Below are 27,325 nucleotides of genomic sequence, written 5' to 3' on the forward strand. Positions count from 1 at the left end.
AACCCTGTCTGAGTAAGAATTAAAAAAAAAAACTTCCAAATTGTAGAAATGAATATAATGAACACATCAAACCAGCAATGCAAAATGTAAAACTTTAATTTTTATCAGAGAAGGAAACGTTGCTTTTGAAGAATCTCCAGCAGGGGCTGGGAGCCTCCGTCTGTAAAGCACCTGTCATGTAGGTGTGAGGACCTGTGTTCGGTCTCCAGAACCCCTGCCCCCACCACACACACTGCCAAACCAAAACTGGGCATGGGAGTTTGGGTTCAAATACTAAGGTAGGACTGAAGAGGTGGCTCAGTGTGTAAGAGCACTTCCTGCTCTTCCAGAGGACCTAGGTTCAATTTCCAGAACCCACAATCATCTATAACTCTACTTTCAGGGTATCTAACATACTCTTATGGCTTCTGAGAGTCTTTCTCTCTCTCTCTCTCTCTCTCTCTCTCTCTCTCTCTCTCACACACACACACACACACACACACACACACACACGGTACATAGGCATATAAGCCGGTTGAAAACCTATAGACATAAAATAAAACAAAACTTATATTTAGATATACGAGGTAGAAAGTGATTGAGGAAGGAATCCAATGTCAATCTCCTGTGTCGTGCCCCCCCCGCCCACATACATGTACCTGCGCACATATGCGCTCACACACAAAAATTGAGCAACATTAAAGAAATCAGCAGAGTGCATAGCTAAAGTAAAGGCCATGCTAGATGAAGACATGTCACACACCCCAGACACCCACCCTAATTGTTCCCTAAAAATATGGCATGCTCCAATGGCCACCTGTCTGTCATCATCCAGCAGAAGTTGGTTTAAGTTGAGGTGAAGCTTTGAGATTCTTCCTAGTGGACACCCACCGTGGGACTGCATCCCACTCTCTATGGCTTTTCTAATTTCAAAGCTTAGGGTTTCCCACATAACAGCCACACACACCCTAGCCGCCCCCACTTACTTAGCTCAGTAAATTCTGCACAAGGGCCGAAATGTGGCCTTCTCTTTTTAGACTACAGAATTCAGTAGCAGAAGATGGGTTGCTGCCTTGGCTGTTGCCCAATGTCATTTAATCCTGGAAGGACCCCCGTGATAAAACCACTTTCAATCTCTGCTCAAAAACCTTGTTAAGCCTCCTGTTCAAATTTATTGTTCGAAACTGTTCGTACTAAGAAATACAAGCCTTCCTGAGAGCCGTTCCTCAAGCTATCTCTTGTAAGATGGCTTGGGCGTGCTGTAAATCGTTCTCCGTTGGTACAAGAAGTCATAATGGCATCTTTGGTGGCAGCCGACTTGTAGCTCGAGCTGAGAATGGCTGTGGGGAGGGAGTCTTTCATTCCTCTTTAAAGTCAGGGTGGAAATTTACTGCCTACTCAACAACCTCTGTGTAACACTCAAGATGCGTAAAATTCCTGCTGTGTGATGGTGAGCGGGTTTCTAATATTATGGCAGATGTGTGTGTGTGTGTGTGTGTGTGTGTGTGTGTGTGTGTGTATGGCTGTATATGTATATGTGATTTCAACTTTGTGAGCTCATTTAAAAACCATCATAACCATTTACAACTTTGATTCTCTCTCCCTCTCCCTCTCTATCTCTCCCTCCTCCCTCTCTCTGCATGTGTGGTGTGTACATACAGATACACATGTACACGCACATATGGAGACCAGAGGAGGATGTCAGGTTTTCTGCTCTCTCCCTCACTGCTATAATCTCTTAGAACAACGTCTCTCGTGGAACCTGGAACTAGGCTGGCTGTCAGCAAGCCTCAGTGACCCTGTTGTCCCTGCCTCCCACGGTGTTGGGATTCTAGGCATATATAGCCATGCCAATATTTCACCTTGTGTCCCGACACTTTCTCAGCAAACACTCATCCACTGAGCCATCCCTCCAGTCCTTAGTTTTGGGGTTTTTCCTCTAAGATTAGAAAGGAATATGCATTAAGCGCCCCTAAACATTTGCCAAAACCCTGAAAGACATTTAGGACCGGAGTTTCTTCAAGCCGCATTCCTACAGCCCTTCTTACACGGCTTCCTCTGTGGTATGCCGCACCGAGAAGATGAAACCACGCGACACTATAAATGATGGCTAATTACCAAAATCAGTTCCTGTAACAACTCGAAGGAACCGGGTTTAAATGAAGTAAACAAGCCGAGGTGTTTGCTCCTCGTTTTCATATGGCAAACTGAAATGTCACAAGGGCACGCTCTCAGCTGTCAGCTCCTAATCTAATTAGACGGGATAATTGGGGAGGCGGAGCCTGCCGAGGGTTGACAAACATATTAGACTCATTCCATTCGCTTGCTCCAACCCTGGCAACAGGAGCATCTCCCATCACCACGGCAGCCGGGAAGACTTCTGAAGCCGTGGCTGACTCTGGCTGGAGTGTGAAGAGGGCCTCTGGAGGTGGAGATTGTTGCTAAGGAGGGCTAGGAGAGTGTAGGTGGGCAAAGAGAGGCTAAAGCTAACAGAAGGGACTAGTCACATGATGCTGTGGAATTCCTGGGTAGCAAGGGCACCGGGGTGCAAGGTAAGGACGTGCAGCCGACAGAGCAGATGTAAAACCCCGCCTTTCAGAGACCCTTCGGCATGTGTAGCTAGGAGCAGTTTCCTAACTGAATAGCCCTCCTACCTGAAAAGCTTACGAAAACCAAAGTTACAAAATCCCAAAAGCTACACACCCCAAAGTCTTTTGAACACAGCGATGCTGACCCGAGGGCAAGGTCCAGACTATGAAACTTAGGCTCATGCACAGAATTGTGGAAAGAATCACATAGAGTTTAGCTGCATGTGTAAAGAGCAAATAGTTTGCCATCATCCCAATCCCAAACCTTTTGGTCTATTTTAGGTCATAGACAATCTCTCTCTCCCTCTTTCTCCTTCATTCCCATTCTTTGTGTTTGTCTTTCTCCCTCCTCTCAGTTGGGCCCTGTTCCTTTTCCCTTTATGTGACTCTGGTCTTCTCAATTCAATTACAGTAACAAATGCGCTAACTCCACGAAGGCTGCCTTGTGCGTGCGTGCTCTCTCTCCTCTTCCTTTCCTCCTATTTTACTTTCTTTCCTTACATCTCCCTCTTCTGCCCCCCCACCTCGCCCAGGCTCATGTCCCCACCCTAGACTTGTACACCTGTGCAGGTGTCCTACCACTGAGCCAGCTCCGAATCCGGTGCTACCATCTTCTGAGTTCTTTGTCAGCAAGCCTGTTTTTCCGTGCAGACTCACTGAGCAGTCTGTTGGCCACTCTGAGTGACAGCCCACCAGGTGCTGGCCCTCAACACAATAGCATGTTTTTAAGATCAAAGATTCAGTTGTTACTGCCACTATGCCAAAGGCAGTAAACACAAAAAAACATCTGACCAAAACAACTTAAGTCATGAAGTGTAGCACGAATAATAAAAACAAATGTTGGGGTTCAAGATGTAGATCCAGAAAAGTGAAACAGACAAACCACCAGAAAAGCCTTATTGCTGGGTGACTGCAGACTGAGCCAGATTTGGCATGGGGGCCTATGAGAGGCCCCTTATGAAGTTTGCCGAGGGCAAATGCCTGCCTTTGTCACCCCTTCCATGTAATTCAGAAGGGAGGGGTGTTCTGAATGGATTATACTTAGAAGAAACATTGTTTCTAGGAATGCCCTATCTACAACCCTTTTTAAGGTGGCTTTGTTTGCCACAATTATAACAGTTGACATTTTGATTTTTTTCCTCAAACCTCTGAAAATCACCTCTCCCACCCATGCATCATCATGTCCATAAGATTCAATATTAATTGTATCTCAGATCCATTCCTCCAAAGGTGCTGACCTTGCCTTTAACAGTCTAATTATCTTATTGCATAGAGAATTGGCATTTTCAAAAGCCAGAGATTCAATTATTATTTGTCTAGTTCTGAATTTGGTATCATTCAATTTCCTGCTGAAATCAATCTTTGTAAGAAATCCATAAAGGCTTCCTCTGGGCCCTGCGTAACTTTAGTAAATGACTCAATTTTCTTTCCCTTTTCCCCAGTTCTGTCCCAAGCATTCAAAGCTGCTGCACAGCATAAATCCAGGCTACGGTCGTTGCATGCAGCTTGCCTTTCTGTAGTAGCAATGAAGGGTGCGTTTTGACTCACAGTTCCGGAGTACAGTCCAGCATGGTGCAGAAGGCCTTGTGGATGCAGCACGAGGCAACAGTTCATGTCACATCTGTGGCCAAGGAGCAGAGAGAGATGAACGCCAGGGCTCAGTTCTTTCTCTTTCTTGTTTGGTCCGAAGGGCAGAGTCACCCACATTCCTGCTTCGGTTAACCCAATCCAGAAAGCCCCTCACAGACATGCACAGAGGTTTGTTCCGTGATCATTCTAGATTCCATAAAGGTGACAATCATAATTAGCCATCAAAGACATCTCAACGGAGGAAAGTTTCTGACTGAGTGATCAGAAGGGGATGACATGTATTGGCATGTATGTGCTGGCATGATAGTATTTTATCTTCGTGTAGCTTACGTGTTCTCCCCAGGCCTGATTCGTGTTGATCCTTTCAGTTTAACTAATGCTTTCTTTCCCATACAAAGCATAAAGTTGAATTTTGCCCCAGGCAGCATCCCAGTGACCACTCATGATTTTAAATTAGCAGGTGTAAAAGAAAGAAGTTGCTCAAAGTAGAAAGGGGGTTCAGGGTATTACCGTGGCTGAAGACATGCTGATGCTCCTGCATTTGGTGCAATTAATCACCGGCGACGGCTCCACTGTGAGGAAAAGATGCCAGGATTGCTCTGTATCCTGTGCTGACCGTGCCTGCCGTAGGTGCGGGCAGGATCTCTGCAGACTTGAAGGTGAGGGGGAGCCAAAGACACAGCAAAACACAGATCAGTGGAAAAAGTGGGGAAACAGACACCTCTCTGCAACTACCTCAAAGTTCGTTCAAGTCCCCAGAGCATCACCTGGGATTGTCAGCAGGACACTTCCTTCCGAAGTGCACACAACCAACCGCTTCATCCATCTGAGTCTGCCAAGGAATCAGAAATATTATCCTCAGTGTAGCAGCTGCAAGACTTTTCTCCAAACAGCCCAATTCGATTTCCCATTTCCCCTAGCATCCTTGTGTTTCAGGAACAGATGCAGAGAGCGGTTAAGTAATCCATCAAAGATGACACCGTGACCCAACAGGACCAGAACCCAGGACTCTCTCTAGCTAGAGGCATGGCAGGTGGTGATTAGCTTCTTCCTCAACTTTCACTCTATCTCAGTGAATCGGTCTGAAAGCAACCAGCCTGACAGGACTCTCCAACAGAACGAGTATAAAATGTTTTTGATTGGGACTAATCTGCCTGCAACGTTGCTTCTTTTACAATGAAGTCACTATGTTTGAATTATGCCCTTGCCGTGATGTGAGCAGCTTCTTTATGTCCCATGATGGATGGGTGGATGGGTGGATAGATGGCTGAATGGATAGATGGATGGACAGATGGACAAATAGATACGATAGGCAGTTACAGCTTGATGTACATTTATCTACACTTAGTACGGATATTGAACCAAATTGTGCAGCCTTGCTGTTGTTCCACAAAGACACAGATTAACAGAGTTACTCTTTATGATAAAATAGGACCAGATAGTATAGAAAGTTTTATCTACCTCCATGATTTAAAGAGCAAAAAACAAAATTATACCAAGACATGCTACCGTGTGTGTACACATGACCTAATTTCCCCAGGCAGAGACAATGTCTATACTCTTTGGATGGGATCTCTTCTCATGGGACCAGGATCCCAAATGTACCCCGGTTAGCCATTAGCCATCAGTTTATTGGCAGGGGGATAGGTAAAGAGTTTTAGGCTGCTCTTCTTTTTCTACAGCTATCTGCAGGTGTCTGTAGAGACCCTTGAGGGCTAAGTAAGATCCTGCATTGTATTCATAAGACAATGATATTCTGGGGAAGGTTGGGGTGCTCAGTGGGAAGCTATGAGGTTCAGAGAGCCCTTGGCTGGCAACCATGGTGACATTTTGACTGGTGTTGCTTATGACTGTTCATGAGCACTATGAATCCTTTGAAAAAGTAGCACCGATATTGTATCCACTCATTACAACAGCCTTTGGGATAGCGTGACCAAACCCATTTCTGAAATGAGGACTTCAAGCCCAAGTTCTTAGGGAAATGGGCAACAGACTCAAGTTCACGTCCTTGATGAAGCCTTCTGACCTTTGGGTTAGGTCCCATGTCATCCCTGGTGATGTCTCAGCTACTCGTGGATCTCTCCATAACAACTCTGGATGGTTGATTGACATATGACACTCACACCCGAGTCCTTTTGATCCGGGAACAAATGACATGTGCTTTGCCTATGTCCATCATTGGAATTTGGAATAAACTAACAAGCTTTTCCTCCGTTAAAGTCACAGGGAGAAACATTTCCCCAATGCTGTGCCTTGGCCAAAATGAAATTAAAACTAGCACTTGAGTGTCTGGGGAGGTGGCTCAGTTGCTCCAGCACCTGCATGCTATGTGTATGAAGCCGATGAATTCCATGTCCAGATTGGGCTCCATTCCTGTGATCTATGAGAGAATCTGGGACACTCTGGTCCTACATTTTGGAATGTTTGCTCAGTGTGTGTATGTAGGCAGGTTTTCAGAATGTCTATCGACCCTGTGTCAAGTGCCAAGTGTGGATTTCATGCTGTTCTTGTTGTATCATAGGCCCCACTGTGCACATGGGAAACAGTTCGTCCCTCAAGTGTGTGGACAGAAGTTAACGGGGTGGAAGAAACCTTTCAACTTTTCCATAATCCAGTTTTGTGAGGGGCGAGAAGGCTAGCGCTACCATAATAGCTTCCTTGGAGCAGAAGCAAGAAGATCCAGTGGCTGGTGTGGGGAGGAAGGGGTTAACAAAAAGGAAACAGGCTTATGTTCTCCTCTCCCCTCTGTTTTCAGGGGTGGCACATTACCTGTGGGTGGTTATTTCACGCTCCCATCCCCTTTCAACTTGAAGTTTAATAGGCTGATGATATATACGTGTATCCAAGACCATGAAAGCGGGATTTGACCTGCTAGGTTAATAAACACTAGCAGTTACTGTAACTCACAAATTGCAGGTCCCAATTTTCACAGCCGGGTTGCAGGCATTAATTAAACCAGTGTTACAAATCACAGCGCTTCGGAACGCCAGCAATGTTTAAATTATCAATGGTGTGGCCACCTTAATTTAAAAAAGCAACTTCTATCGTTTCTCAAAGAGTTCGGGAGAGTCAGTATAAACCTCTCTCTCAGGCTCGCCGCCATTAAGGCGCTGGGAGCAAATGGGAGATTTTTTAATGTTTCCCAGTATGTTGAAGCTCAAATGCTTGGGCAGGAGGCTGGAGCTGCCTCTGCCTGCTATGACAATGCCATGCACAAGAGATGTTATTGTCTGTCAGTGAGTCTTCACTTTGGCTTGGTTAACTGTCTCCACGTCTCTGTGTCCATCTCTTTCTGCATTCTGAATGGCGTCGACATTGCCATATGGAATGGAAACTGGTTACAATTCCAGCGCCTTCCGATGGACCACAGCATGTAAATGTGACTGGAATTGAATTATCATGAAATAGAGTGATAAAGAAGGACCCAATGTGGGAAGGACTCCCCTAGGGAAGGCTGTGAGTGACAGGAAGATCCCGAAGACTGCTTTGAGGCGATGAATTGTGACCATCTCACTTGGAGCAATCTAGTCAGATGAGCACATGGCATAGGCCTAGGATCCCAGCACGTGGGCAGCAGAGGCAAGAGCATTGTGAGTTCAAGGCCAACCTGGGTTAGATGGCGAGGTCCCATCCTAAAAAAAAAACAAAACAAAACAAAAAAAACAAAACAAAAAAAAACAGAAAGAAGAACCATTTTGATAAAGAATATGGCAGAACCTGGGAGATGGCTATTAAAAAGTGTTTGCCATGCAAGCACAGGGACCTGGGCACATCACATCACAGCCTAACACAAAAATATTGTGATCCAGGCACTGGGGAAAAATGGAGGGGTGGAGTCCTGCAACTCCTTCACCAGCCAGCTGGGCTGACACAGCAAGCTCCAGATGTCTCACTAAGGTGGGGGGAGGGGCTAGAGAGATGGCTCAAGAATTAAGAATACTTGCTGCTCTTGCAGAGAACTGTGTTTGTTTTCCAGAACCCACTCGGTGGCTCACAACCACCCACAACTCTAGTGCCAAAGGATATGACCCCTTCTTATGACTTCTGTGGGTGTTGAGCATACATGTGATACATGGACATGTATCCAGGCAAAACACTCATACACATGAAATAAAATAAATAAAATATTTTTTTTTAAAGTTGAAGAAGGGTTGAGGAAGACACACAGTGGCAACCTCTGGCCTCTAGAGGCACTCACGTGTATATATGTATATGTACGTATGTGTGTGTGTGTGTGTGTGTGTATCAATATCATACACATCTTAAAATTTTTTCAAATTGATTTTTACAAATGAATGAGGAATGTAGACTTTGGTACAAAACACAGACTCACCAAGGAGTGAGCCAGTAATACCCACTGGGGAACAGAGAGAAGGTTGGACTCAGAGAAAAGAGCAGAAACAAGAATCTAGTGTTGGGGGACAGTGGTAAATCTTGTGGCTCAAGACAAAAAAAAAGAGAGATGAGGGGGAATTAACAAAACTGTAGAGAGAAGAATTGTAAAAAGTATGTCTGGATATAAAGGGGAAGGGAAGAAAGATGTCTTCAGGGTAGGCGACAGGGCAGCTGTTAAGGAAACAGTAGACAAGATCTTGGAAATGGCTGTCCCCTTCAGCGGAGGTTGGCCTGGGGTACCCCATGCCAGCTATCTGGGGAAAACAAGCTAGGTAATGGGAAAGACATTGGCTCTGAAACTTTCTGCCCCAGACCCAGAGTCGGTGGTGCTGACAGTGGGAGCCGCTTGAACCAAGAGTTTGCATGCTAAGTAACTTTAGTAACTTTGGCCAGAGTGTGGCGACCCAGCCCCACACGGACAGCTGTGGAGCAGCCCCACTCCGGTACCATCGGAGGAAGCTACAGGCAGAGGCCGCTCCGGGCCAATGAGGCTGTGTCACGGGAGAACAAAGATGGCTGATAGAAAGTAAAGTCACAGGAGTCGGACATGGGGTCCTTCAAAGTCATGTCCTGACCCCAGTTCTGGAATCATCAATCCTTCAGACCAAGTCCACCTCTTCTCCAAGTCTTAGATCTCTGGAGTAGTTGCTACAGATATGAATTTGCATTTGATAAGATTCTCGTGAGGGCTGATTGTATATCAAAGTCAGTGCCCCTAGCCCATGGTCAGTTCTCAAGAAGAGTGACCCCTTCCCTCTGTGACTGAGGAATTCTCTTCTACCACAGATGCACCATTTCTGTCAGTTGTCCACAGTAACCAGCTGGATAAAAAACTCAGTGTGAGAATTCAAAATTTGTTCATTGTGTACTTTCAATGAGTTTCTTAACCCCCTGATTCTGTACAGGGCTCTTTATTTTTTTTTCTCCTCCCTCAATATCCCTATTTTTCCTGGATAATAGAAGATACAAATCTAGTCCATCAATCCTTCAATGCTGTCTTGATTTCTCTCTCTCTTTCTCTCTATTTTCTCCTTCCTCTTTCTTCAGTTGAGCACTGCCTGGTTGAATAGTGCCACAGTTAGCCAAGAAAATGAGGTTCAGCCTGGAAGGACCAAAGCCCCACCACAGTGCAGTGAGGAAAGATCAGCCATTGGGTGTGTTTGCCAGGGCTGAGAGAACAAAGTACCATAGACTGGAGTATGCAGCATAGAAGTCCATTTTCTCCCAGGCTGGAGGCTGGAGTCCAGCAGAGTGTTACCATCCAAGGCTCTGTGCCTAGCTGGCAAGTGGTGTCTGCTGCATGTGTGGGCACACAGCATACCTCTGTGTGTGCCAGCATCCTAATAGTCTCCTCTGATAAGGCCACCAGGCATGAATTAGTCCCCTCTCGTGACCTTGCTTTATCTTGACTGGTGTTTTAAAGCGTTCTGTTGTGAGCCACTGTCCTCTGACCTGTGGACACCTTCCTGTGGTCAGCTGTCCCTACTTGGGAGAGTGAGCCCGTAGGCTGGGACATTCCCTCGGAGAAGAATGAGGTGTGAGGGAGGGGTCATTGGACCCTCACCTTACCAGCCACGGTTCTGCCCTGATTGCAGATGGCCCCGGGACCTAGGGGAGGTGCTGCAGTATATAGGTAGGTAAGATTAGGAGAAGGGGGCTCCATCTACATGGCTATGGGGAAGAATCATCGTCATGGGTGAGGCTTTCCCAGTGCAGCTGCATTGGGGGTCCCTCATGTTGCTGTCAGTATCCTCTCACTGAAGTTCTGTAAGTGAGCCCAGCAAACTCGCTGGCTCCCCAGAGTGAGAGAACTATGGGGGGGGGTGTCAAACTTTGGTTAGCCAATGGGACCTGGGGGGAAGCAGGATAGAGGGTGTTTACATTCCCCACCTCCCCAGGGAAGGGCTTTTAGTGATACCTCCATGTCTCCAAACACTCACCCACTGAGGTACTGAGCTAGAACTCAGGACTTAAATCTCTGAAATTTTTTCTAGAGGGTAGGAAGATACAGTTCAGCCCGTGACAACCTGTACAAGAGTTGAGCCTGTGAACAGACCCCCCACCACTCTATTGGGGTTAAAACCCCTTTGAACATAGGGAAGTAACCCTAGCTGAAGCTAACACATTAAAAGAGGGATTTGTTAAGGAGTCCCATGTGCTGTCTCTGAGACAGAAGCTGGATCCAGCTGTTCACTTGGGAGTCAAGAATCTCTGCTTCCATGTCTCGGGTCTGGTAGCATAGCTCTTCTCTCTACTGTAATATGTTCTTTGTCTCTCTGTCTGTCTGTCTGCCTGGCTAGCTATCTCTCCACCCATCTCCTTCTCTCTGTGTGTCTTTCTGTGTGTCTATCTCTCTCCTTCCCCTTTCTTTGCTCTATTTTTATTGTCCCATAAAGCCATTAATCCCAAATCAATATGGTCGTTTATCACTAAAAAGCTTCAGTTGTTAAGTTATAAATTCCCAAGAAATGGAGGGAGAAAAGAAGGGAGGGGGGGGAGGGAGGGAAGAAGGAAGAGAGGGAGAGAGACAGGAAGGGAGAGAGGAAGGGAGGGAGGCATGGAGGGAGGGAGGGAGGGAGGGAGAAAGAAAGGGGAGGGTGCCGAGACAGAAATTAGAGTAAAAGACCACTTGCTCCCAAAAGCTGATGACCTGGGTTTGATCTCTCAGGAACCAACTGTGGAAGGAGAGAGCCACTCCCCAAACCCACAGACACCTTTTTTTTTTCAGTCTCCCTAAAATATCCAATCTCTTTTTAATTTTTTTTATTTTTATACCAACCACAGTTTCTCATCTTTTTCTCCTCTTGCTCCCTCTCCCCACCTCCCTTCAAACCCTCTCCATCCACTCCTCTGTCTTCATCCAGAAGGGGCAAGGCCTTCTCCATGGGAGTCAACAAAGCATAGCAGATCGAGCTGACTAGAAAGTCTGTATCGTCTGTCAGCCAGCGGCTGCAAGGGCAACATAGTCAAACCATACATCCAGGAGCCGCACCATCTTTTGTCTTTTATGCATAAAACCCACACCTGTTTGAAACACTCTGGTCAGCAAGAATCAAGGTCAGTATATTTAGGAACTTTCCTGGACCCTGGAACTATGGGCCAGGTCCTTGATGGCTGTTGTTCCTATTTTGGAAGGTGTTGGTTCTAATAGTAAAGGCCTAGCACTTTCATTTACAGATATAATTATCCATGATTCAGGCAATTCTCCTAAAAAACAAATGAAATAATGAATCACAAAATTCTTTGATCATCCAAAGGATGTATTTTATTTATTTATTCTATAAAATGGATGAAAATTCACTATTACAGTGCCATATTGTGGTTGCAGTTAGCCCTCAACAAAGAATGGCTGTGTGGAAATCACACACAAGGGTCTCGGGATTCCAGAGCTGGAGTGTGAACCCAGCTCCGTAGGACACCAAGGCTGACAGCTGTGACCTCACTTACTAATGCCTATGACCCATTTTCTCCATTTTGAAATGGTAACTCATGTCCTGTGTCACTGTATGTTGGGAGTGTGTGATCTGCTTTTTTTTTATTTTTATTTTACAGGGGATTACAATTAAGAGATTGCATGAGTCTCAGAACTTTGAACTTTTAAGCAAGTTTGAGACCGTTATAGACTATGGGGACTGGACGCATTTCTGCATCATGGTATGGCTACATGCCGATGGGGCCAGGGAGTGGAATGTGGTGGTTTAGATAGGTATGACTCCCCATAGACTCATGTGTTTGCATTTCGGCCTATAGAAAGTGGTACTATTAGTAGTTGTGTTGTTGGAGGAAGTATGTTACTGTAGGAACTGGTTTTGTGGTTTCATATATGCTCAAGCCATGCCTAGTATGGCACACAGTGACTCTGCCTGCTGCCTGTGGATCAAGATGTAGAACTCTTAGCTCCTTCTTCAGCATGATGTCTTTCTGTGTGCCATCATGCTTTTCCACCATCATAATAATGGATTAAACCACAGTAAGCCAGCCCCAATTAAATGTTTTTTTTTTAAATAAGAGTTGTCATGGTCATGTTATCTCTTCACAGAAATAGAAACACAAACTAAGACCATATATAACCTATAGTAAAAACTCAACATAGAATGCAAAGCAAGAAAATGATAGAAAGTTTTATAGAGGAACAAAATTACTCTTCAGTATTCACATCTCAAAAGGTGGCCATCAAGAGTCTTCTTAAGGACCAAGAGTCCCCAGCCTTCCTTCCCTTGAGTCATCCCACTGGTACATTCAGTCCCTTCTCCATCCTCTCTTCATTATTCTCACAGCTGAGATTACCTGTCTGCAAACAGCTTCTTTGTCTAACTCTGAAAGCTTCAGAAGTGTTTGTATTATTCTCTCTGGCTTCAGAGAAAAAGGCCCGCCAAGTAGAAGCACTTAGGTGGAAAAAAACAGATCTTTCAGAATGCAAATTATAAAAACTCATTCTGTAGTCATATCAAAAGCCATCTCCTGCTGCCATCAAATGAAGTTGTCCCATCTGGGAGGGCTGGAGGTCTGCGTTTCCTATTCATTCCTCCCTTCCTCACACACCCAAGCTAGCATACACAAAAGCTGTGTCAACCAGTGTGATTCATAGGACTTTGTTGCCTGCTTTTGAACATGGAGAAAGGATAGGGATTTTGAGCTACAAACATTGCCTTGGTTTAAATATTTTTGTAAATGCAAAATGCAATAATATAGATGTTAGCATGTCTCTAATTATTACAATCCTTTTAAGGAGGAGTGATTATTTTGTACATGATAAGAAAAATAGCTCCACTGTCAACATCATCTCCATCTTTAATGCTCTGTATTTCGAGGTTACTGGATTTTCTTGCTGAGAACATTTTAACATACACCACCCTCAATTTTGGCTCTGCCCCACCTTAGGTGGACAGATTCTTAAACCCACATTGGTTTCCCATTCAAAGACAAGCAAAGTCAGTGGACTAATGATTATAACATTCTACTATCTCCTGTGACTGGGCAAAATAGTCTGGATTATACATTTATTTACGTATAAATATCACCCTGAGAGCTGGGTTATCTCAGCTGTATAAGTCTATTAAAATCCATTGACTTGAGGTTTGAAATTTGATTTTAGTTTAGTATTTATTTTATTTTTACCTATGTGACTTATTAAACACTTATGTATTTATTTTAACTTTACTTTTACTCATATCTTTTTGTGTATGTCTGTGCATGTGTGTGAAGGTGCCCATAGAGGCCAGAAGAGGGCACTGTATACCCTGGAGTTGGAATTAAGGCATTTGTGAGCACACTGATAATGGATGCTGAGAACCAAACTTGGGTCCTCTTCAAGAACTGCAAATTGTAGATGGAAGTTTCTGTCCTGCCCAGTCCCACAGCCATTCAGTCCCAACATAACACACAGAGGCTTATATTAATTATAAACTGATTGGTCTATTAGCTCAGGCTTATTATTAACTAGCTCTTACAACTCAAATTAACCCATAATTCTTGTCTACGTTAGCCACGTGGCTTGGTACCTTTTATCAGTGAAGCATTTTTATCTTGCTTCCTCTGTATCTGGCTGGTGACTACAGACTGAGCCTTTCCTCTTCCCAGAATTCTCCTAGTCTAGTTTCCCCACCTATACTTCATGCCTGGCCACTAGTCAATCAGTGTTTTATTACACCAATATGATTGACAAATCTTTATAGGGTCCAAGAGCATTATCCCACAGCAGCAAGCACTCCTAACAGCTGAGCCACCTAGTCTGGTGTTTTTCTTTATGGTGTACCAGCCTCAAGTATTTTGCTATATTAACAGAGAACTGAAGTACAAGGACTAAAAGTTGACTTACCTTTCTAAGCTGAGTTTAAATTTTAACTCCATCATATATAAGCCATGATGTTTTGAGCTAGTAGCGTCTCTCTTTACTCTTCATTTACTTTATATTCAAAACAGGGTGAATGTGTATAAATTTCAGCAACGTCAGAAGCCATAGGTGAGAGTTCCAGGTGGAATCTAGATAGAGCTCAGCAAGTAGTATACTTACTATCTTCTCTTGCTTTTCTTCTTTTCCTTTGTCTTTAATGTTCTACTACTTTAAGGGTAGAAGATGATTCAACAAAAAGAAAGGAGGTCATAGAAGGGTCCTATGGGACGTATTTCTGTTTTACCTTGTTAAATTTTAAACAGATTGTACTTTCAGAAATGACTGCCCTGCAAATGTACATCTTAAGTATTAAGTTTTAGAGTTATTTTTCTGTGTGTGCTAATGTGTGTGTTGTGTATGTAGAGCAGAAGTTGATATCAAGTATCTTCTTTAATTTCTCTCCACTTCATGAAATAAGGAAAGTCCTTCCTATGAAGCAGGAATTAGCTCATTTAGCTAGTCCAGCTAGCCAGATTGCCCCCGGCATCCCTTGTCTTCACTTCCTAAGGGCTGGAATTATAGGAGGACCAACGTGCTCATGGCTTTTACACAGGGTCTATGGATCCAAACTCAGGTCCCCATGTTTGCATGGCAAGTGCTTTACCACTGACATGTCTCCTCAGCCCCTGTGTCACTAATGTCTTAAAGCCTCTTTGCACTCTCTTCTAGTCAACCCTCTCCCCCAACTGTGATCCGCTATCCAGTGTTCTACATGTACCAGCTCCATGTGTTGCATTGCAGTAGTGATCCTCAGAACACAGTCTGTGGACCAGGTGCTTCAGCACCTCCTAGACACTTGTAGGAAGCACAGATTCTCAGCATCCACTCTCACGTGTACTTAGTAAGAATCTCTGGGAGAGAAATGCAGTAACTGGATTATAAAAACCTTTTCAGGTGATTTTTAATGTACACCAGAGCCTTAAGGTTAATACTTTGTGTGTGTGTGTGTCTCCAAACAGCAGATTATTTAGTAATACATGATTTTAACATTTATGTCAATGAAATTATACTTTCATGCCCTTTACTGCTTATTGATCTCTATATTATGTATTTGAATTCATTCATGTCCATAGATATACATCTAAGGCCATTCCTTTGCATCTCTTTAGAATTCATTGTTCAATAGATCATAGTTTATTTTTACCTTGCAGAGCTTCTGTGGGCAATGCTGCCAGAGCATCATGATTACTTGCCTGGTGCACCCATGCAGGGACATATTGCCTAGCCTTTACTGAGCATTGGAAAGCAATGATGTTTGTAAATGGGGTGAGCAGACTTCACAGGACTGGCCTTAGCTACTTTTTTATTGCTTTATCCAGATACATGACAGAAGCAACTGGAGGCAGGAAGGGTCCATATTTTTCATTATGGTCTCAGGGGCTGAAGTTCATAATAGCAAGAAAGGCATGACAGTCAAGACAGCTTCGCCCATGGTAGCTTTTCCACTAATGGCAGTGTCTCTATCATGGCAGCGTTCCCATCCAAGGCAACATCCCCATTCATGGCAGCATTTCCATCCATGGCTTCAGCTCCATCCATGGTGGTGGCCTTGTGAGGCAGTCGCTTCTCACATCTTGATAGACCAGGACATAAAGAGTTTGGGTCAGATGCAGAGCCAGACTGTGTCCCTCAAAAGCCTGCCAATGATGACCCAATTTTGCCAGCCATGCCTCTTGCTCTGAAAGTTCCACTATCTCCAAAATAACACTACCACCTGGAGAACAAATTAAAACACATAGTCAGGTGGTGGAGCATTCAGGAGGCAGAGGCAGACTGATCTCTGTGAGTTCGAGGCCGGTCTGGTATACAAAGTGACTTCCAGGACAGCCAGGATTGTTACACAGAAAAACTGTCTCCAAAAATCACCACCACCAACAAAAAACACCAAAAATCCTATGAGCCAGCAGGAATATTTCATGTCCAAACTATACCAGGGTCTGGGTGGTCTCTTGGGCTTGATTCTCTGAACTCTTAGCCAGCCATTATTTTATGTAAAGAGATTAGAAATCTTTAAGATGGTCTTGTAGGTGGGCATCCCAGTTGGCTTTGTTAACTGGCATAGACGAGAGAATCATCTCATCTTATAGATGGTTATCTGAACCCTCGTTTTCATGTCACCTTTTCTGCACATTTCCTCTGTGTACAAGGACACCTGTAATATAAGGTTAGGGTTCTCCTTCATTGCCTTGCTTTAGTGTGGACGTCTATAAATAACTGATTCCCAAATAATGTCATCAGCATGGACACTGGGACTTAGGACTTCAGTAACTGTTGGAACAAGACTGAATTCAGTTCCATCTATAACATACATGGTTATTTTCTAATGTTGAAACAACCTTCCATTGTTCTTTGACATGGTGTTGATGCACATTGTTGAGCTGAATTTGCTAACGTTTCATTAGATTTGCTTCCAGACTTCTGAGCTTATGGCCATCAGCGTGATTGCCTTGTGACCTTCCTTATTGGTGTCTCTTTGTCTTAGCTATGAACACTCTGGGAGATACAGCAGGCTTTAGGAAGTAATTCCTTTCTTTCTGTTTCCTACATTAAAGTTTTTATTGTGAGAATTTCAAACAAAAAGTAGAAAAAATAATATAAAATCTCTCACATGTTTAGTACATGGCTTCAAGAATGGACAATATGGTAGATTTCATTTTGTCTCTATAAAGACAAGTTTGAATTTTGTAGCAAGTCCTAGACATCTATCATTTTATACATAAATGTACCAGTGTTGTTTCTGAGTGATAATGTTTATCTTTTTATAATACAGCCACAATGTCCCGTGTGACACTGAAATTGCTTTCCACAGGGACAGACAAAGTCAGAAAAAGTCAGGTAAATGATTCCCGTCTGACAATTTCTCTGTTTTGTTATTCCCTCGTGGTCCATTTCATTTCATCTTAACTTATACTCATTGCCCCCATTAAATTATTTTGAATTAACTCCCAGGCATTATGTAGCTCTAATTTTAAGAGTTTAATATGAAGGCTGGAGATGACTCAGCAGTTAAGAAGGCTCACCACTCTTGCTAAGGACCTTAGTTCAGTTCCCCGTGCCCACCTTCGGCAACTCATAAGCACCTGTAACTCTAGTCCCAGAGGATCTAACACCCTCTTCTGGCCTCTTCAGAAAGGCACATATATAATTAAAAACAGACTCCTTCACGCAGTTCACACAGAAGATGTTGAACAACTTCTACAATTGTGCTTCGTCATTTGCTATCTCAGGCCCAGATGGCACCAAAGCCATCTGAAATCTTCATCCCAGCGACTGTGGTTCTGAAACGGTATGAAAGCTTTCAGAGACAACTGGCACTGAACCCTCTATTTTGGAAACTATAATTTGAATAAAATAATTTGTCATGTCATTTCAAAGAATGAAGTCAAAGCAGTCATGAAGCCTACCTTTCAAAACTGCTCAGTGACTATGGAACTTACACAAAACCCAGATAAACATCAGAAACATCGAACAAGGGAAATGTTCAATATTAAGTACCTTTTCCCTTATAATTGTGAAATACTTCTCAAAGGCAAAAACATTTTATATAGACTGTTATTAATTTCTTAAAATAAAACCTAGTCACAGTAGTAGTATTTGAAAAAAAAAAAACCCTTATTTTTCTTAACCCAGAATGAATCCACAGCCTCTCACTTCCTGTGAAACAAAAGCAAAACATCTTCTCCAAAATAAAATACCTTTTTACTTAAATGTTGAAGTCAAGGCATTTTCTGAAGGCGTAAGTCACAAACAATCCCACACCAGTTTGGAATTATGGTTAATAGAATGGTTATTTATTTAAAGGGGGAAACTTACAGATCACCATCCCAGACAACAGCCCTCTGCACAATCAGGAAAGGAACCTAGTCGCCAGAAGCAGAGCCAGAAGCCAGAGAGGGAGGAGAGGGAAGTAGCTGCTTTTTTAAAGGGAGAGAGACCACACCCCAATGGGCTGGTATCTCAGAGCTATTGGCTGAAGGAGCCGAAGGAGCTCCTGCAACAATTTTCAAAATATATAGGTTGGATTTATCCTGCAGCATTTATGATCAAATGTCTTTTAAGAGCTGTTGCTCCTTCCTCAGCAAACAATTCAACAACACATAACAACATACAGTATCTAGATTCTTTGTGTATTTTCCATTTTTTATGTGGAAGCCAAGCCAAGGCAGATGGGAGCTGGGAGCACTAGCTTTTCTCCCCAACCCAGGTGGCTAGGTTTGGGTCCAGCTCTGGCCTGTTCCTCAGGCAAATGGCTTTTATAATGAATTTGTACCACCTCACGTTGGGTGCGAAAATGAAGCATGATTAATAAAAGTGTGAGAGAGAAATCAGGATTCAACCTAAAGATCTGAAAAGCAAAGCAGCCAGCCACTGGCTCTTACCTCAACTTCTGTACAAAATGACGATCCTGTCTCCAGGAGTCTCAAAATGATACTGTGTCTGTGAGCTGTTTCCTCCTGTCTTATAATTCTCTCTATGGCTGGGGTTAAAGGTATGTACAATTGTAATTAAAAGCATGCACCACCTGGTTTCTATGGCAAACTAGTGTGGTAACTTGGATTAAAGGTATGTGTATCATTCCCTGGTCCATAAGGCTGACCAGTGGGGCTGTTTTATTCTCAGATCTTCAGACAAGCTTTATTAAAATACAATTGAAATACCAATGCAGACCATCCCTGGAAACAGAGTCATGACAGTTGTTACTTTTTAATATAAGGGCATGTAGAGTGAGGGGTTCCAACTGATGTAGTTGATAGCTTTGTGTGCAAAGAAGTTTGGATACAGACAGCTCCCAGGTAGGCAGTCATCTAAAGACAGTGGTATAAATCTGGAAGGAACATTACACATGGCTGACCAACCACCAGAGACCAACCACCACCATGAGCTAGAGGCATGGGTGTGTTTATTCTTTCAGCCCTTTGCAGCAAGGACACTTCTGCAAACTTTGATCTTGGACATCTAATATCCAAGTAAGGTCATACACACCTGTGGTTGAAGCCTTCCAGATTATGGAACTTTCTACTATGACTCTAGGAAGCCAAGTTATTTATTAAGTGAGATAGCAACCCATGTATGCCAGGGTAATGTGCAAGGATATCACAACACTGTCTCCCCAAGACTCATCATGACCCTGGGAGGCAAGCACGTTTGTTATCCCATTTTATAGATCATGGTACTGAAGCAATCTATAATTGGATGTTTCCTGTCCCAACCACCTATTCCCAAATACCTGGCAGCCGTTTACCACAAAGAAGCTTATATTAATTATACATTCTCAACTGATAGCTCAGGCTTATTACTAACTAGCTCTTACATTTTAAGTTAACCTATGTTCCTTATTTATTAATGCATGGCATGTTCATTTCCTGCTCTCTCTGTGTCTGGCTGGTGACTTCTGACTCCTCCCTTCTCCACCCCATCATCCTTAGAGTGGTTGCCTTGCCTATACTTCCTGCCTGGTTATTGGCCAATCAGCATTTTAGTAAGCCAATTTGAGTGACAAATCTTTACAGTGTATAAGAGGATTATTCCACAGCAGCAATCAACCTGTCCAAGTTCAGGGGCAGTATGGAGTCACGATGAGGAGGAGACTCTGTCAAAACCTAAGCTGAGACTATATGGTCCCACCTGATCTTGAAACCAAGATTTTCAAAGACACAACTAGCCAGTGTCAATGTGCATTTCTGGAATGAGCTATTAATGTACTGCCACACCTTGTCCAAAGGTCCCCCTTGATTCTAATATAAACCCAGGAGCCATTCCACTGGGTCATCCCCACACGACTGCCTCTAAGTCAGCACATCTCCCAGCTCCGTCTCTTCTCTACTGAGCCTGGAGGATGGAGACAGCTGTGATGTACATGTGCAGTGTTTAATCAGTGGCAGCTGCAGGGGATGATTCAGCACATGTGTCTGCTTCCAGGCACACCGCAGGACTGCCCAAGGAAAGGGATGTTGGTGCCTCTGAGAACTGGGTTCCATTCAGCACATGTGTCTGCTTCCAGGCACACCACAGGACTGCCCAAGGAAAGGGATGCCGGTGCCTCTGAGAACTGGGTTCCATTTCAGGACTGCCTTCATATGGTATGACTCAGGGCCCGGGCTCTGCTTGGCAGGAGGCAGTGAGAGCAAGTTAACAGGGCTGGAAAAGTGGCACCCAGCATGATGGGTGGTGGTTAGGGAGTGAGGTTATTTTGAGTCCCTTTGAGACAGGCACACAGCAGTAAGGTCAAAAGTACCCCCACCCCCATGCCTGTTTCAGGGTGCCAGATCCTGCACAGCATGCTCTCTCCTAAATCTTACCTCCTAGGTTTCTGAAAATAATCCATTACCCAGGAGCTGGAACATTCTAGTACACAGACATCCCTTTCTTTTCTTTCCCTGGCATTCCCTCTATATCACTGGGACCTAAGTACACTCTATGTCATCTTAATTCAAGCAATGCTTACTAAATGCCTCCATAACCAAGTTGAGATCTTGATACAGGAAATCAAGAAGTGAATGACAGAGATCTGGTCCCACTGTCAAGCACTAGAGTTTCCCATGGACAGTCACTGGGAACTGCTTCAGTGAACAGTTTCTCTAAGGGTATCTGATAGTTTCATCTTGCCTGGTCCATGGGACTATTTGAGAAAAAGTCAGGGTAGATCCCCCAAAGAGCTAATGACCCAGGTTCTAAGACCCTAATCCTTACTCCTACCCCTAGTAATTTCCCCTCTCTCTCATATGTACACATATATATTACCGTGTGTGTGTGTGTGTGTGTGTGTGTGTGTGTGTGTGTGTGGTCACATATCCCAGGCTGGCCTTGAACTCTCTGTATAGCCAAGGATAACCTTAAACTTCTTATCCACCTGCCTCTATCCTCTCAAGGCTGGGAGTGCAGGCAGGTGTCATGCCTGGTTTATGAGTTGCTAGAGATCGAATCCTGGGCTTTGCGCACTGCACTCTAGACAAGTATTTTTGTCAACTGAGCTAAATCGTAGCCCATGAAAACTATGTTTGATACCTTAAGAATACGATTTGGATACCTCCCCCCTGTTTGTCCCAGGTACTGTTTCCTTTGTAGATAATAATCTGGAACCCCTAATTGTGATTCTATTACTAGTTGGAACAGGCACAGGCAACCTCTTGGTCTATACTTCCATGGGAACCACCAGGAAAGAGCTTTAGATTGAGATAGAAAAATCACCCATTATTATAATTCCCACCTGAGATACATGACTTGGGCCAGGGGTTCACTTGCCTTATTGATGTGAACAAGTCAGATTTCTCATGAGCACCTGCAACCCCAGGGTGTTTAACCATCAACTTCGTGTAAGTATCATCATGGAGCTCTGCTGCGTTGGGAACGCACATCGAATAGGATGATCTAATTCCTCGCATGACCCAGAGACCCCTCTTCACGTAGCTACAGGAGCCTCTGAGCTCCAGACATTCTTCTTGCTTGGAGACCTTATTACAAGTAGCAGGAGCCACGCACAGCATACCCGCAGCCCAGGGGACCCATCTCCGCACTGAAGTCAGGCCAGCTTGCAGTGCATCCTTCTCTTCCAGATTCTTCGCTGTTGTCCCAGGAGCCCAGGCTTCCTTTACCTCGGTGAGGTGGCCTTGACAACTGCAGCCACCTAGAGACCTTTTGGGAAGATTCAGCCAGGAATATAATGCATGGTACTGTTGGAATGGGGTACCCGGGAGGCGAGGGGCCAGAGAATCACCAGCTGGAAGCTGCAGGCTGCTTCTGTGATTCCCTCTTGGAACTCTCACCTTCCCTTACTTGGATGGAGGTCGAACAAGTGAGTTTATCTGTTCTCTGGGTAGCTAATAGAGTGAAGGGTTTCAGAAGGCAAAGAAGGACATGGGGCGGGAAACACAATCAGCAATATCAGTATCGCCCAGGACCTGGCCCTCCCGAGCCAAGCCCATCTGTGTTTGCCTTTCATGGAATATTAATTGGGCAGCAGCCTTTTCAGGCCAAATAATTCCCTGTGGCCTGAAGCTACCATTCTGGATCTGCAGACAGTATTGAGGCATTCTGTCAAATCCCCAAGTTTTAAATTCTTTCTTGAGCTACAAAACCCCATTCTGTTCAAAGCTGAATCGAGTTAACGGTGATAAGGAAAGCCCTGGGTTCCGATGTTGTTCCTTGTTTGTTTTTTTTTTTTTTTTAAAGATCTCAAGTAGCTCAGGCTAGCCTTGAACTCACTATGGAGCTGAAGGTGACCTTGAATTTCTGATCCTCCTGTCTCTACCTCCCCAGTGCTAAAATTATGCACCAGCACTGCCAGTCCACTTCATGCAGTGCTGAAGATGGGATTAGGGGCTTTGTGCATGCCAGGTACGCCCTCTACCAACTAAGCTACCTGTCTCAAGGTTATTCTTCTACAGGGGACATTGAGGGCCAGTTGAGATGGCTCAGTAGATAAAGGTGCTTGCCATGTAAGCCCAGTGGCCTGACTTGAGTTTGATCCCTGCAGTGAATGCATGGTGAAGGAGAGAATTGATTCCAAAAGTTGTCCTCTGACTTCTGCACATATGCTGTGGTATGTCTGCACCTGCAGTCTCTCTCTCTCTCTCTCTCTCTCTCTCTCTCTCTCTCTCTCTCTCTCTCACACACACACACACACACACACACACACACACATACACACACACACATATACACACACACACACACCACCACCACCACCACCAGCAACAACAAATAAAAGAACATGCCAGTGAGAGACCCTGTCTCAAAAACGGAGGTAGATCTTGCCTGAGGAATGACAACCAAGGTTGGTACCCCAATACGCATATGTGCACACATGTGTATATACACATGCACCTGCATACAAATGCACACACACTCACACACACACCATAGGGCGTCTCCTGCGCTAGGACTGCTGGGGCCACACTGAAGATGGCTTATGTTGATGCAGCCTGCAGAGAAAAAGCTGGACGTTCGAAATGATAAAGCCACAGCTGGACTAGGGCTGAGATGGGGCATCAGGGTGAGTGCAATAGTAGCATGGAACCAGGCTGAAGCAGAACAAGGAATGATTCTATCTCTCTACCTGTCGCTAGTGGTGCTAGCTGGGGGAGCTTTCTGCCACCCCATCTCCAGAGCAGTAAGAACAGGCAGCAGCGCCCTTCACCTTGGGGTCTGCTCTGTCCAGCTGATCTGTCACTGTAGTGCTGCCCTGGGGAGTGGCTCTAGGGCCCAGGTAGCTGAGCAGGGATCCTGGAGGTTCCCTTAGGAGGGCCTTGGGAAAAGCTGCCTGACTGCATCTTCTGCCTGCAGACCCTCCAGGGCCTGTCCTAGATAATCATGCAATCTGGGAAGAGGAGCAGAGAGGTGAAGGGTGGGTAAGGCCCTTTATCAGGGTAGCAGATGCATCTGGCGTGAATGATTGACATTCGGGACTGAAGGCAGGCGCTAAGCTGATGGGAGGACTCCCCGTGGGGATCTGACTTGCCCCAAGCTACCTGCCCACCAACCTCTCTCCGCCTCCTTGAGGAGGTGTGACACCGGGTTGGGCCTGTGGGTGGGAGTGATTGATGGGTGCCTGCCTCCTGCTACATCTCTTTTCTCTGGGTCTGCACTGGCGCTCCATGCCTGCAGCAGCCGCTCCTGCTGCCATGTCCCCTGTGCACCTGTTTTCTTCAGCCTTGTGAGTGTGAAGGTGCTGGGTGGGAGTAGGGGAGCTGCGGTTGTCTGCTCCTGCCGGTCCCCCTGCCTCCCCTCTATCATCCTGACCTCTGCGCTCAAGTCCCTGGCCTACAGTAACTCAGTTTCACTCATTCCTTGGATTGTCTTTCTTGCAGGCATTGCCTTCTTCCCACACATGGCCAGAAACATGGACTCTCCCTGCTCTTGTTCCCCACCACACAGACACATGAGGACACCACATTGCATAGAGACAGTCACCTCTGCAAGCCCGGCTCATTTCTAGTGGGTCTGTCCTGTCTTCTAAATGGGAGACCACCCACACCAGCCTAGTTCAAGTCCAGGCTCAGTAAACACAAGCCTTGCTCTCACTGGTGCCTGTCTGTGCACAGCTGTTCATAGCCCTTGTGTTCAACTGGAAATTAGCCAAGAATTTTGCAATAATGTGGGACCGAGTTTGGGCACTTCATTCTCAGGGGATGAGCCCTATTGTTCTCTCTCCCTCTCCTTCCCCCCTCCTCTCTCTTTCTACCCTGTGTACGTTGGCAGGCTATGTAGGTCTCAGAATTATCCAGAAGTAAAAGCACAAGAGCTGAGTCACTCAATTAGCAACGTGTGTGCCTTGGTAAAACGATTAGCGCTGTGCTCTGGCTGCAGACGCCATGTTTACAACAAGCAGGGAATATATCAAGCATTGTGGGTAGATTGTGGGGTCGATCTGCTCTTAGCAGAATAGCAGGATTCAAGGTCTATGGTTATCACAGTGGCATATTGTGTCGCTTGGCCACTCCTGGCTTTCAGTGAGGTCGAACACTCACTTTTCGTTTCCCAGCCTCTACAACAGAAGAAGACAAGAGACAAGGGGCCTGTGGGGAGATGGAGGGAGCCAAGTACAATGGCATTGGGCTCAGCCAGCTACACACCCCCTTCAGTGGATCATAAGGTCCATTCATTCATTGGTGGTTCTGAAGACAGAGACAATGACCCCCTAAGAGACACACTGGTCAATGCATGAATCCCACATCCCTAGCTCCGAACATTAGTCTCAACCCCACCTCCTTCTCATTCTTACTTTCTCATTAGAAATCAAAGAACAAGAGAGTTAACCTTGGCTTTGATCAAGTTTACATTAAAATGTGTCTTTGTCAAACGTAAGGATTCATTACCAGTCACAAATTATTGACAGCTCAATGGTTGCTGACATCAGTTTGGCAGAATTGCTTCCTGTGTGCCAGGATAAAATGGTTGCATGAGCAGGTGTAAAATTGGTTCAATAGTCTCTGCCTTACAGAGGCCATTATAAATGATGGTCCTTGTAAACTGCTTCCAAATCAGATACCCTTTTCATAGCGCCCTTGTTACTCATGGGCTCACCCTCTGTGTTACTCTTTGTCTTGATTCAAGTTGGCATTTATTTGAAGACTTGCCAGTCTGTGCCCATGATGGAAGCTATCCACTGGGCATGGCTGGACTTGGCCTGTGGATCCTGTTTGCTCTACACTATGTATCTTTTGTCCTCCTTGGCCCAATGATTCTTCAGATGCATGATTCTCATGAAAAATATAAATTTAAGTTCAAGAGGGAAAAACTGCAGGCTTTGTTTGGATTGTGGAATCTTCATCTCTCCCACTTCCCTGGCAGTTGCTGAAGAGTTTGAAATTGTGGAGTAATGTGACCCGATTTGTATTTTCAATGGATCCCTCAACTTGCAGGAAGACATAAACTAGACCTTATGGAAGTAGAAACCGATAGGCTGGGAAGCAGGGAAGCACATGGCACCTGAGAGAAAGGCCTTGACCAAGATGAGGGCTGCATCCACAGAAAGGAGCTACAGGAGAGGAAATCCTTGTAGGCAAGAAGGTTGGTCACCAGATCTGGTGACATGTATTCCTGAGGAACCCAGGATTTGTCTCTCAGATATTTGTCTGACACTCTACCTGTCCCTCACATCTGTTGTGGCAAGGCCAGGCCCTTGTGTAAGTTGTGAAGGTATAGAGATGCAAGAGACCTTCCCTTATTTTGTAATGCTCTTGCATCTCTCAGAATCAAGGGGAAAGAAGCAACATGGATGCCAATGGATGTCAGTTTCTGCCTCGCAGGTGGTTGATCATGTCCACACATAGGAACAAGGAAGCCAGAGAAAGGATTCATGGCAACAGTGAAAGTGGAGACACAGCTTCATGGCCTTGTGAGTAGGGAGGATGCATCCTCAGATCCAAGATCATTCACTGGGCTGAGCTGAGTTCAGCCCATGACCACCACCAAGGCACACGCATTCCTCAGAATTCTCACATTAGGCTAATGGCTACGCCTGCCAAGGACAGAAGTGACAACAGAGGAAGCCACACTATACTCTGTAGCAGAACCCAAACCTACAGACTTCCCTCCTCTGCACTTTTTCTACCCAGGCTCAGTTTTACTATAAGCCCAGCCATGGAGCTAGTGTAGACATAACCCTTCAGAGGGCCTGACCCACAAGGATCTGTCTGTCACCATGGCTTTCTATCAGGCTCCGAGCGCCCACCCCTTTACTCTTTGACATGGAGGTGCTGCCTGTCGGGAAACTCTGCTCGATGCTGGCAGGAGTGTCAGCCACTGAGGCGTGACATACACTGCAGCAGGAAGCATGCGCTAAATGCGGAAACGGGTTCCTATCTCAGCCGCACCAGCTTGTTCTACACTGGAAGGCATTTGGCGGCTATTCACAGGAGCTGAGCCCCAGCCACGGGGATTAAACAAGCACAAGCCAGGGCCTCCTTTCCACACCTGGCCCCTTCTCATCTTCCCAGTCTCAGCTGACTGTCCCCTCCCTGAGCATTCTTCTGTGGTAACTGTTTTCCTCATGGCTATGACAAATACCTGATAAAAAGCAACTCCAGGATGCTGCTGCTGCTGTTGTTCGCTTGCCTTTTGGATCACATTTTGAGGGATGAAGACCATCGTCATGGCAAGGCATGGATGGCATCAGGACCATGAGACAGCTGATCACATTGAATCTACAGTGGGGAAGCAGAGAGAGATGGATGCTGGTACTCAGCGCTCTTCCTTTTTATTCAGTACAGGGCCTCCAACCCATGGGATGGTGCAAGCAACTTAGGGAAGGAGAGGGTTTACTTGGGTCCCATGTCCGGGAAATAATCCATCACTGAGGGGAATCAGGGCAGGAACTCAAGCAGGAGCATTAGCAGGAACTATGTGGGGAAGCTTCGTACAGGCCTGTTCTCTCTGACTT

At 45.2% G+C, this 27,325-nt stretch overlaps 1 protein-coding gene and 1 long non-coding RNA gene across 2 annotated transcripts in view; one reads left to right on the forward strand and one right to left on the reverse strand.

The window, feature by feature from the left end:
• The window catches only part of LOC121441773, a 641,711-nt gene that overhangs the window by 286,880 nt on the left and 327,506 nt on the right, over positions 1 to 27,325 (forward strand). The window lies entirely within an intron of this gene.
• Positions 15,732 to 18,312, reverse strand: LOC121441807. The gene is made up of 2 exons (XR_005973507.1): positions 18,259 to 18,312; positions 15,732 to 16,159 (listed from the first exon to the last, which is right to left on the reverse strand). It is a non-coding gene; the product is annotated as an uncharacterized LOC121441807 (long non-coding RNA).

This window comes from Microtus oregoni, unplaced genomic scaffold (genome assembly GCF_018167655.1).
Source record: "Microtus oregoni isolate MIOR12 unplaced genomic scaffold, Mior012 000081F_ref0000091, whole genome shotgun sequence".
NCBI lineage: Eukaryota > Metazoa > Chordata > Mammalia > Rodentia > Cricetidae > Microtus > Microtus oregoni.